Source organism: Dicentrarchus labrax, unplaced genomic scaffold (assembly GCF_905237075.1).
Source record: "Dicentrarchus labrax unplaced genomic scaffold, dlabrax2021, whole genome shotgun sequence".
Lineage (NCBI taxonomy): Eukaryota > Metazoa > Chordata > Actinopteri > Moronidae > Dicentrarchus > Dicentrarchus labrax.
Genome location: NW_026136711.1, coordinates 26590152 through 26601964, shown reverse-complemented (window position 1 = coordinate 26601964; position 11813 = coordinate 26590152).

Sequence of the window (11813 nt, the reverse complement as noted above, 5' to 3'; positions counted from 1 at the left end):
CGAAGATTTCTGGTTCCTCCTCCTCCTCCTCCTCCTCCCTCCGTGGGGTGCGCGCGCTGCACACAGTCTGAGTGTGTGTGTGTGTGTGTGTGTGTGTGTGTGTGTGTGCGCGCTCCCCTTATCTCAACCCCTCCTCTCTTTTATCCCCTCGGCTGAAGAGCTTCACCTCTCAGCTCCTTCTCCTCTATCTGCGCTTTGAATCTTTGTTTGGTCGAGGGCTCTTCTCTGTGTGTTTACACAACGACCCTCCGACTATTCAGTCCGACTCTCTGAAGCAGCCCACTCTCTGTATGCACTCCAGATAGCAGTGTTTGTTAGTTTGTGGTCAACAACTGCAGGCTATTGACAGTTTTATCAAGAGTGTTTATCTTTACAGTGTGTGTGTGTGTGTGTGTGTGTGTGTGTGTGTGTGTCTATTTTAATTGCACTGTCACTGCCTTGATGCTGTTTCAATACAGCTATAATTTGCGTGGCAGGTGCCATTTGTCTGTTTGAAAAAGTTTTAAATTTTTTTTTTTTAAAGGCCTGTTGTTAAAGTTTTTATTCTTTGGTCAGGGCATATGTACATGGGTCTAACCCTAACCCTATAATAATTTCAACTGGTGGGACAAGTAATAAAAAATACTCATCAATCAAAAGTCTTGAATTCAGTAAGTAAAAGTGCTATATAACTGCACCAAGTCGGCTATTAAAAGTAAAAAATGACTCATTATGGCTACTGGAGTATCACTACTAATTAATTAATTGCTATATATATATCCATAATGTTATTTTTTTATATCCCTGTACAACATTACTCTGCTCATTACTCTTCTTGCACTTCTTGTTAGATGCTTAACTGCATTTTGTTGTCTTAGTACTTGTACTTTGTGCAATGACAATAAAGTTGAATCTAATCTTAAAGCATGAGCAGCTTTTTAATGTTCAATTTAACTGAACAACTAAATTTGCTATTGGGTAGATTGATCCATAACAATGCATTATCATCATCATAATCATCATCATCATCATCATCATCATCATCATTACTGTAATTACTGTTATGTATATTTTGTATGAATGTTAAGTTCAACTTAATTTTTCAGGTAAATACAATGGAGTATTATACGTGATATTTCCCTATATATAAATGTAAAGTAACATAAAAACAAAAATACGCAGGTGTTGTAAAAAGTACAGTTGACTAAATGTTACTGCTTTCCAGGGTGGGTTATTTATTGTCACAACAAAATATAGGAGCAAATTATATCTTTTAAATAGGGGGAAAAAGCTGCAGATAAAACAATACTGCAAAACTGATCCTGGTTGCTCATTAAACTTCCATGTCTAATATATGTTCATATGATACTATTTATAACCTTAAATTATCTTAGAACTGTTTATAACTCTTTAAAATCAGCTCAATATCAAGGCTTTTTCACAGCCTAACCAGTCTGGAAGCTTAATAATAACTGTAAAATCATATTTTTATTCACTCAGTTTGAAGACCCATGATCATCATAACATTGTTGTTGTCCTTTTTCCCACATTATCTATATAAATGTTTCCAGAATAAATTATCCAGCCTCAAACCCATTTTTAGATCTATTCTTAGATTCTCATCATTAACCCTAGAGCATATCACCTGCTACTGGTTGTGTATATGAGAAATGTCAAAGACCTTTCAAGGTTACCAAAACAGGTCATGTTGATGTGTAGCCTTAACAACACCTGCTGGACTGAAGAAAAGCAGTATTTGACAGTCTTCTCTGCCTGAGTGAAACCATCATAATTTCCCCTGAAATGGAGGAGCCACTATGCAGGTGTCTCATCCTCTGCCTGTCTGTTTGTTTTATAAAATGAAAATATGTGTGTGTTTCTGCTGGCTTGATGTGTACCCAACGTGGGCACCATTGTCTCTGTGTGTTTTCTGTAACATGAGGAAGAGTGTGTCGGAGCTGGGAGTCATGACTCAGGAGGAAACAGGTTCTCCTGAGCGAGGACAACAGGATGCCCTCTCTGACACCCTCTGAACACACGCAGACATGGATACGTGAGGGCACCTGGGGGAGATGCATGCTACTTTACATGGGCTAGTGTTGGCATCACTGACCTTTCCAAATAAAAGAAAAGAACATCCTCGAGGGTAATATGGCTTTCAAAAAAAGGCTGGATAACAACACGTGTCCTGGATAAAAAGGTGTTTTGTGTGAGATAAGAACAAAAGGACAAAAAAGAAGAAGAATAGATGAGGAACTGAATTCTTGGTTACTACCACATCATAGTTATTAAACTATAAATCGCAACAAGCTACAGACATATGAAGAAAAGCAAAAAAAAAAAAAAAAAAAAACAATAATTGAGCTATAAAGATGGAGGCCACTTCTTAATTTAAAGGAAAATTCCACCCTAATATTCTGGCCTTGGATGAATTCCAGTTGTTTTGTGCTGAAATGCTGTCATTTACTTTATTTCCTTCAACCAAGTTACCAAGAATGGCATGACTTGCAAGTCAAGTCAAAGTTTATTATAGGCCAGTATCAAAAAGTATGTCTCAAAGGGCTGTACATAAAATAAAACAATAATGACAACATTACCAAAATATATAAAAAGTGTAAAAATTGAGATAAACAGAACATTATACACAAAATATTCGAAATATTTAAAAATATATATAAAAAAATGAGGTAAAATCTACAATCTACAACATACAATATTGCAGTCAGTGAAAGTGCCTCAACCTATTGCATGTGGCACATGTCAGCTGTCAGAGTGATGATGACAGCAATAAGGAAGAGAACATTTTCTAGTTGAGAAAATGATTTATGGCCAGCATAGCTTGAAGCATCTGTCAGTGGAGAAACTGGTATCTCCAACATATGCAATGAGAATGACAATTAGGGGAATAGAAATAAGGTCTCTAATTGTGAAGAAATACAAAAACTTAATGTGGATCATTTTAACCTGTTTAATTTGCGTTCTGCATTAATGATTTATAGTTAATGACAATGTTCAGTGCCAACGTAGTGAGATGTTACAATGCAGCACAAGGTAAGGGTAAGGAGGTCAGAGAAGAATCATGTAAGCATTTTCCTTCGATGGTAAGTTTTTCCATCTGTGTAATCCAGCAGAGGGTTGTGTGTTCCAAAGTATTTTGTGTACTTTCTCCCTAAAATGATAAAATACTCGCCCCGAGCAAAAACAATGTTTAAATTCAGTATTTCAACAGACCTCACTGCCCGCTTTGCTCTTCTTCTTCGTTGATTGGTCTCTGCAGTCGGTGGAAATACTGGACTTAAAAGTTGCTTTCACCCAACATCTGTGGGAAAATTAAAAAACGCACCTTGTTCCTAGTTATTAACATTATGACATTTCCCCTAAGCTTTGTGGAAGCAACCCTGTGTGACTGGATCACAGAGTAATGTACAAAGCTGAGATCACAAATGGGGCTAGATGGACAACAAAAATTACAGCATTTTAAGCTGTATTTCGTGTATGAAAGATGCAATACAATGTTTATTAATATCATTATTAAATATCTTGCAATTAAACTCAGTATTTAAATCGCCTAGCTATAAAGCTGGTCCAGTACCACATGGTTTATATCACGTCACAATGTTTAATTTGTTGTGTACACTGAAAAATCACATATCCAGAAAAATGTGTGCTTTTTAGAAAAGTTTGACCTGAATATGTATTCAGAATATGTCATAGAACAACAAAATCCTCCTAGAAATGCAAGGCAGACACGCAGTAGCAGTCTTTGTTTGCCATATGTTATGCACAAAGAAAACATAACTGTTAACAACAGAGGCCATTGTTTTCTATTGCCACTTTTAATATCATTAGCTGTGACCTTATAAACTCAGACACGATGACAGATGTCACTACTGCTCTGTCAACATTCAAAACCTAACATTTCACACTTTGCCAGTAACTGACTACAAGCAACTGATTTGGTCTCAAGGAAAAAAGACTACAAATAAACAGACATGCGGGAAAAGTCCTTTATTGTCACATTACAGCACTGAGGTAACAAAACGTCAATGGCTCTGGGAAGTACCGTGACCCAGACACGATGAACTAGTCTGCTTCAGGTTCAAACAGCAGGCGGGCAGGCCAGCTCCTTTCTTCCGCTGGAATGTGCGGTGGAGAAATAAAAGCTGCCATTGTCTCTCTCTTCCTCTGATGGCCTCAGTTGGCTGTCTGTCTATCCTCTTGCCAGCTGGCGGTATCCACTGACACAGTTACTGTCACAATGTGTCATCAGCGTTCCTCCTGTCAGGATACAGGAAAATGTTGCTCCTGAGTTTGCTGAAGCATGTTTTAATTACAGCCATGAAAGATTTCAGCTGTGATTTTTTTACTAATAAGAAGAATCTGTCTTGAATTGTTACTCAGCTGTGGGAGACTTGACGTGGAACATTTTATTGTGTAAAACACTGATGTGAATGTGAATTATTCCCATGCTGGAGGATTCCGAGAGAACTCGGAAAAGAGAGGGAGAGAGAATATAAACATGAGGAGAGAATGAATGTAATAGTATACTTTGCAGGGCTTAACGCCATGTGAAAGGAAGCAAGAGCCCTATAATAACCACATCTGCGTTTAGATGCCCCACTATTCATCCCCCAAGAGCATTAGCTTGCCCGGACCTACACACCCCATCTGCCCCATGGCATCACACCCACCTTCAAAATACATACACCTCTCTCTGCAGAAAACCTCCCTGAAATCATATAAGCCTGCAGCTTTCAAGTCTTCTTGAAAGTCCACAACATTCTGAACATCTGTCCATGCATTCGTTTTAATTCCCATCCCCCTCTTACTCCCACACTTGATATCTAAGCCAATCAATTCCCTTGACACTACTCTACTGGTTTTGTTCACAAAAATATCAGGAGCGCTTACTAAATAATTGATCGATTGTAAGATGTGTTGTGCGGAGGAGGAGGTTTCCGATGCAGATCTGTCTGACAGACTTTGGAAAATAAAGAAGACACTCCCAAAAGTGTCCAATTGGGTTATGATCTGGTGACAGTGACAGTACATTCATACCAATCATCTATTATCTATAATTATCTAAAAAAATCAAAATAAACCTACATATCTAAAAGCAGTAGTTTGATGTACTCCAGTACATGTACATAAATTGTGAGAACAGGAGGTAAATCCACTTTTCCAAAAGCATTTTTCTTTCGCTCTGCCTCAAATAAACACACCCAGCATCCCTCCATTCTTCCCCACTGGGACCAGTGATGGAGCAGCCCTCCCTCCCAGTGAGACAGCTCTCACCCGGGCTGGTAATATGCTGTGTGTGTTATTTAACTGACCCTGGCCTCTAACCGTACAGCAAGGAGGCCCATCAAGAACACACGCATGTGCAAGGCCACAAGGGGTTGTTTTTCAAATGTAATATACAGCAGATCTTTATTTGACAACACAATCCAAAAATAATAAGAATAATCACATTTTTGAATGAGAATATTTTCTTTCTTTTATTCAGGTCATGTAAAAATAAATACAGAATTTTTTAAAATGCATCTGCATTTTCATTGCAGTATTTCACAGATACAGCAGATTTTGTCTTATATAACCAAACCCATTACATACAACCTATTCCCACTATGCACAGGAAGTAACCCATGAAGAAGTGCATACTGTATGCTTGCATACATGTATACATGCACACACATACACAAAAGCACACATACTGCCCCTTCATAGCTGTTCTGCACCTCACTTCGCCCTTCTCAGTGCCCCCCATGTCTCAGGAATGTGGGAATGATTGCCTTAATTTTATAAAGCGCACAGCTTCCTTTGGTTCAATTTTCACCAACACCATAAAAAAGAAGCAGTTGTAAGGTCAGCAAGAACCCATCTGGTTTTGCCATTGCAGCGGCTTTAATGACCAGGTAATAAAAGTTCAATTTGACAGAAATTACAACAGATGTTTCAGGCTGTAAGCTTCAGACAGAGTTGGTTCCACAGCGGGATGAAACCCCAGCCTTCAGGAGCTGCCCCACTGGTCTGATATACTGTATAAAATGACTAATGTTTGTACAGCATGAGAAATTGCATTATTACATTGCAAATGCACACATAACAATACAGTGTACCGCTTCTTTTATCACACTTGCAGGTTTTCTAAACTATCTGTAAGGCAAGGCAAGTTTATTTATTTATAGACATAAACAGTACTGTACTACTGTAGAAAGATGGCGGCTCAACATGGCGGCCTCGACAGGATCTGTAGATAAGACGACTGATTCTAAGGTAACAAACACATAACAATCTTATTTTCAGGAGATTATACATCAAAAACATACATATATTATATTCTATTTCTGCCAGTAGATCCTCCAAAATGTAATACACTGAAACTTTAAACAGTAAAAATTACAGTGCAGCTGCAGTGCAATGCAAGATATGAAGCAATAGTCCCAAACTTATTCAGTAAAAGGCAGTGGCAAAAAGGAAAGCCATAAGCCTTGATTTGAAAAAACAGAGAGTTTGTAGCAGCTCTCAAGTTTTATGGGAGTTTGTTCCAGATATGTGGCACATAAAAACAGAATGCTGCTTCTCCATGTTTAGTTTTTACTCTGGGGACAGTAAGCAGACATGTCCCACATAATCTGAGAGGTCTGGATGGTTCGTCAGTACAGTATGTACTAATGCTAATAAAACGTGAATAATGTAGGAATGTAACTCTGCTCATAAACACTTATTTCACATTTCAATCAGGAGAGACAAGTGAATGAAGTCAAGTCTCGACAGAAAGTCTTTGGTGCTCTATAGGGAGTTTTTTGTGATCGAGGGGTGTCTGCCTTGAGTGGCAGCAAGAGAATCCTCCCATGGAGTTCAGACACAGGTGGTGGTGGTGGCTGATGATGATAGACAGACTTACAATACAGGTGTGTCACTGTGCTATTGGATAGATGTGACCAGCTGATAAGAACAGCTGAGATCAGGATTTATAACCTCTAATAATGGAAACAGATACTGGAAAATTATGGGTGAAAATGCGTGAGAGGAGTGAATGCCTATATGAAATTGAATATTTTTCTGACTGAACTTTCGCGAGAGCTCAATTTGTATTTAACCCAAATAACACAATAACATAAATACCTACATGATACAATGCAATCCAATAAATCATTAACAGCCTTCTAATGCATGCTGCCTTTGTGTCCGGGAGGTGATGATTCATCGTCACTCATTTGTGAGTCTGTGGTTTGTGGTGTTGCTGTGTTGGATTGTTTTGTACTGCACTGTAAGGTGTTCATGGTATTTTGTCCCCGCCCGTACAAAAACCAAAAAATATGTTGGTTGAATCACCAACTCTTTTACAGTTCAACAATAGCTGAACAAATCCTTTGCTTCACAAATCCTGTTTACAATATGTGGCTAATAGTACTAAATTGTACAGACGTTCCCTTATTGTATCCATCCTCTGTATCAGTCAGTCTCAGGCAATGGGAGACATTTTAAAAAGAATTAAACCTCTTTTTTGGACACAATAGTTCATGCTTACTTTAAGTCCCTTTTCAGCCATAAATCACAAACATGATCTAGTTCTGGCTTCTCAGCTATGAAGATTTTCTTCTATTATTTGTTTTATTGTAAAGTTAATAGCTTTAGGGTTTGGAGTTTTGGCTGTTGATTCGATAAAAAAAGACATTTGAAAATGTCACTGCAGGTTTTTATTAAATTGTTATGGACAATTTGACAATTTCTAGACATTTTATAAACCAAATGATTGAGAAATGAATTAGCTGAACATGGCAATCTACTTCAGAATAATTGTTAGTTGAAGCTAAGTAAATCTGTTCCCCAACTTAATGCTTCACTTGTAATTTACTGTATCATGTATGTTCAACCTAGATGAATACCATCACAGTAGCTGTCATTCAATCCACTAACATTTTCTGTTTATTTAATCAGTCTACAATAAAACTGTCAGACTCATCATTTGTGCCATCGGCTCGGTTCACCGTTGAACCGTGAGAAAGTGTTTGGTTGCCTGACACCTTTCTCACCGAACTGCGACACACAGCATTAAATGTTTAAAGGAATGTTTCTGCGGATATGTGAAATTGAACATCCTCAGGGCAGGTATTCATCAGACTCTTCTCTGTGTTTTCCCATGTGTACAAATACAACAGTGGCTGTGTCAACCTGTGTGAAAATTGCTTACATTTCTGCTTCGTGTAATACACTGGATGTGAGTCAACACTGGGTCAACAAGATGTCACTTTCATCAGTCACAGTTGCAATCAATAACAGAAAACCACTTCATACAAAAAGCTATAAACTCCTGTCTGTCTTAAGTAAACTACAAATCTCTAAAAACACAGCTGGTGCCCAGGACGATTGACACTTGTTCTCACTTCTGGTGGTTTATAATTCCCTCATGAATGCAAATAAAAAGCAAAACCTCAGCCAGTGTCCTGCTCTTATATGATGGATGATCTCCTGAGAGAATTCCACAACCTTTTTCTTTTTGAAACTCTCCACCCGCCTCCCGAACCGACACACAAAAACACACTTTCAACTCTTCCATTTCCTGCGCACAGGCACAGAGGTGAGACAGATACGTTCACACGTAGCTTTACAAGTTCCCACGATGGAGCAGAAAGCATCGGACTTTAGGATCCATGCTTTAAAGCACAGGGATTTTTTGAACTCTCTCTCTGACAAAGACGAGGTGTGCCGAGAGTATTGTATTTCTGTCCTGTTCAGGAATGGTGTGAAATAGTTTCACAACAACATGGCCTATTGTATTGTTGACAATGAAGGAGTTTTTCTTCTCTATTTTTTGTTGTTGTTGTTGGTGATGACATTGCTGGACAATGATATGGCACTGAATGATTTTCCTTAGAGTAATGGTTTTAAGAACAGGGAAAAAGGAAGAGCCGTGAGTCAATTGCACCTTAACTGTAAAGGTTCAACAGCATTAGATGACATCAGGAGGATGTTAGTTTACAGCCATTTACAGTTCAAATCAAAATGTTGGCTTGCAAATCAACACAATGGCACCAACCCCAATTATTTTGAGCCAATATCATTTTTCCATTAAGGGATGATTTTCACCATGTGTCAATCGTTTGCCTGCTGTTTCCTGGAGCTGAATGCTGACTCATTCACAAGCTCCTCTTCTGACCTCAATGTAAGAAGGAAGGGTCTTGCTAGTCTCAATATATAAAATGGTTGTGGTTAATATTGATGGTTGTTAATGTGTTTTCATCTGAACATGGAGTACAAACAGTGCATATTTTTTGCATATATATGACGTTTCTGCTTAACTCTGCTGATCTAATAAGACTAAGAGTCTATATAACCACGCTATAGCGACTCATACAGAAGCACAGCAGTGTTTCGAGCTAAATGCTAATGCCAGCATGCTAACATACATTCAATGACAGTGGTAACACGCTGATATTTAGCAGGTATGACATTTACAATGTTAGTTTAGTATGCATAATTGTAGTTTTGTAAGTATTTGGTTACCAAAGTTTGCCTATTACAGTTCACTCTGAGGGAAACATGACAGTGTTATTCAGTCTGGACCAAAGTGGTGGCCCTACAAGCATGGTTAAACCATTGAATGTGAAAAAAGTAGGTACTAGACACTGTGTAAAGCCATAAAAAAATATGTTTTTTCACTCAAAATAAACTATATTATAAACAGCAGGAAAAATCTAACCACATGTTGGCATGTTCTTTGGCACTAGTATCAATGATAACTAAATACAGTCCTGAAGGTTCCTGCTGCATGTCAAAAAGGAAGTTGCTTCAGTAAATATAATATTAAGGTGAAGATGTTTCATGTGTGGTTTTGATGTCTTTAAATCTCACAAATATTCAATTTCATTACGCATAGTCTTTATAATTACACTTAAATCAACTTCCCTGTGGCAGTTCCACTGAACACGACAAAGGGACTATTTCTTTACTTGATCCGTCTTACTCATCACATCATAATGTAATGTTAAGAATTGCCAAGTGCAATCACATAGCATCTGCTGAAAAAGAAATAGGACCATTGTTAAAAACAGTACCAACTGCCTTGGAAACACAACAGAAAAAAGCAATATGATTATTATGCTGCAAACAATAAACCTTTAATGACAAACATCACATGAACAGAACTTCAGTAAAAGGCACAACTATTATTGAAAGCATGAATTATTTCATTCCTTTATGTATCATTTATTTTTGTTGTACAGTACAATTTGTTGCAAAAGTCCATGATCAATTACCCACAGAGCTAAAACAAAACTTTTTTTTGTTGATTTGTGTTTCTGTTATTGCAGTGATAAAAGATTATACTTGATCTGTGAGGGTATTGCATGTCATTTTATATATGTTGAGCTGTATTCCCATGGCTGGAAGGCTGAAGGAAGCAAGAGTTCATTACATGACCTGTATGTGCATGTCTGTGTGATTTCTGCCTTTCTTTTAGAACTGCGTTTTAATCACTGTCAGCAAAAGGAAGCGAGTTGTTGGAGATAAAAAGTAATAAGATCAGGGAAGAAGGCAAGAAAGGCTGAAAGAATGAAGAAAAGAAAGAAAGGGAAACTTTCTTTAGGTTTTTAGTTGAAAATATCATTATGAAGAGAATGAGGACACTGAGGACTAAAAAGATTCTCTCTTCTTGGTTTCACCTGCTCTTGGCAAGACCGTCAGCAAGTCCTCGCCACTGGGGCTAAACTGAAGCAATCTACATCTTCACTGAACAAAGACAAAAGACAGGGACACAAACAAACAAGATATAGGGGGGAATAACACAGTTATGTGGTTCAGAACAAAAGAGAGAGTAAAAGTGATAGATTTCATGCAGACAGAGGTCGGGTGTCTTTTTTGTATGAAAGGGGACGATCTCAAATACTTTCTCATGGCTTCCTGAGTTACAGGAGCCCCGCTGCCTTGCAATCTGAAACAGATTTAAGACTTAAAACAAGAGAGAAAACCAGTGAGGTGCTGTGGGGCAACTGCTCCTTCACTCCACTGGATCATACTGTACTGTACCATGGTTAAAGGACAGAAAAATAATTGAAAATCGTCAGACTGGCTTATATGCGGTCATGAGACACACCCTGAGATGTCATTAACTGTACACATTTTAAAGATGCTGCTGTGTAGTCTGTGCACACAGTATTTAAACTTACCATGTTGAGGTTTAATGTAAAAATATATTTTTGTTGTTCATTTTCTGTCATTAACCAACCCTTTCTAGCTTGTTGTTGAATTTCACCCACATACAATTTTGAAACAATCAAAAGACTTAAGACTATTATTGTATTCATTTTCACATCCCTTATTGGAGTCATGCACAATGAACTGTACTTTGACAGTGTGTCTGTCTGTAAAAATATGAAAATGAGGGTAATAAAAAGACCCTGCGAGTCAGAAAGTTCAGAATCTACATCTCAGATAAACACTGAGAAAACAGACAAAAAGGACAAATCAAGTTAAGGATTTCATTTCTTACACAGTATAGTGGTTGACACATTACTTATGTGTTTCATGTTTTATGCCCTTGAAGTGTTGGAGAAACAAGTATATGAGGAACGATGTCTTTAAATGGATTATTGATAGTAAAGCCAAATAGGACAAATTGCTGTCGCTGGTTTACCCATCTGCTTTCACTGCGTTAATATTGATTGAGTTTAAATGAAATGTGGGAGGGTGAAGTGCTCTTGGCCTTTGACCTTTCGTCCCTTCCACCCAAAGCTTGCACAAAGCCATAGAATTTATCGCTGCAAATCAATGATTTGAAAAGCGATAGCTGTACAGGAAGCTAATAGATGAGCATGGAGATTTGCGGTGCT